The sequence below is a fragment of the Rhagoletis zephyria genome, unplaced genomic scaffold, assembly GCF_001687245.7.
Source record: "Rhagoletis zephyria isolate East Lansing unplaced genomic scaffold, Rhagoletis_zephyria_1.1 Rzeph_scaffold_03969, whole genome shotgun sequence".
In the NCBI taxonomy this organism is placed as follows: Eukaryota; Metazoa; Arthropoda; class Insecta; order Diptera; family Tephritidae; genus Rhagoletis; species Rhagoletis zephyria.
In genome coordinates, this window is record NW_016161052.1 from 8413 (window position 1) to 10300 (window position 1888).

Below are 1888 nucleotides of genomic sequence, written 5' to 3' on the forward strand. Positions count from 1 at the left end.
AAATGAGCTACATGATAAAAATACAAGTTCAGTTAAATTTTCGTTATTCGAAGTATTAAAAAATGAGAAACCAGAAATCGACGAAAATGAATAAAAAAGTGTAAAAATTTAGTGAAGTTATTTAATTTATTTATATTAGAATTCTTTTGTAAAATTTTGTATTACTTTTGAAAGTTGAGTGCATCCTTAACCGTTAATTTTTTCATGATTTAATGATCGGATCTAAACCAAATTACGAGACGACCCTTAAGGTACCATCTTTCCCGTAAAAAAAAAAAATTATTGGAATCGGTTCACGCGGTGCAAAGTTATGCGGTGGAATAAATTAAAGAAGTAAAAATACTCCGAAGAATTGATAACCTCCCCTTTTTTGAAGCCGGTTTTAAATAGTCTGAGTTCTTTGTAAATTTTATGTAAATAAAATGCAATTGATGATACTTAAAAAGTTTATTTATTTATTTCATACTGTAAATAAAACTTTCATAAATGTATTTTAAAGAGCGAATTTTCAGTATTTGCTGATGACATATATTTAGAAGTATAAACCCTTTCCCCCCAAAAATATATTCCTGCGTGCGCCCCTGGCACTTAGTATTTATTAATTGTAAAAAATATATTTTTACTTTCAAAATGTTTGTAATTTTAAACATTTCATCTGTATATTTTAAACAACTCATGTTCAAAATCAAATCTTGAACATCTTGTGCGTATACTTGAACAGATTCTGGTTGAAAAATAAACACTTTTCAGTAGTAGTTTTACATGCACTTTTTAGAGTGTACATATGTATGTATAAAAAAAATTCATTTGGTTTGAAAGCAAATTCGAAACACAGTATACAGTAATCCAGATAGCCAAAACAAAAAATGTAAATATGCTTATTTGACATTTTGTGTGAATGTATTGGTTGATATTTTTTCACAGTTGTCGTTTTCGTTAACCCAAATGAAATCCAATTTAAATATTTTCTTATAGTGAAAAATATTTTCAAGTCACATAAAATAAAATAACGAGAAAAACAAAATTCCAAGCAAATCAAGCGTGAAGCGTAAGCGATTATAACCGGATGCAGTTCCTACGTAAGTCAAACCGTGTTCCGAACACAACTTTGAGTGAGTAATGGTGGGGTGACTTTTTAAAATGGTCCCATCGATTAGGCGGTAAAACAAGTATTACTTAGCTTAAGGTAGAACTCTCTAATTTTCAAATGCGCGAAATTTTTATGTGTTTGTTCAGCCGCTTATTCATATTTGAAAGAGGATAATGCATGAAATAATGCAAGTAAAGATGGTTTATGCAGATAAGCAAGCGCGTTTGTTAACCGTATAAAATGTATGTACATATATACACATATGCATACATATATACCAAAATATTCAGAATGACGAGATGAACTAGTTCAGCCCTCTCTGTTTGTAAACACGCTAACTCGAACAAAATTTATATATTTTAACGAAAGTCGGTGTCGAAGTTGCCTTTGGTATAAGTTAGGTTAGTGTTAAACTTTGGCGAAATCTGCCAATAACTACGCCCACTTCCCACGTAGTAATCAAAAATATTTTTGTTTTATTAGTATTTTTTACGAATTTTGCTGTTCAAATTTACATGTCAAATATATCAACAAACATTTGTGGGTACTTTTGCATCAGTCGCTGCCTATGGGTTAATGACAAATAAATCCTATACATTCACAATATTTCATGTATTAATTTTCAAATAAGCATATTGTCAATGGCTGGTTTACTGTAGACTGTGATTCGAAAGAAATCAACAAAGTTATTCAGATTTCAATTAATTTTTTTTTTTGAGTAAACAGTAATTACTAAAAACATTCCAAACAAGTAAGAAAATCTAAGTTCGGGCGAAGCCGAACATTGAATACCCGGCG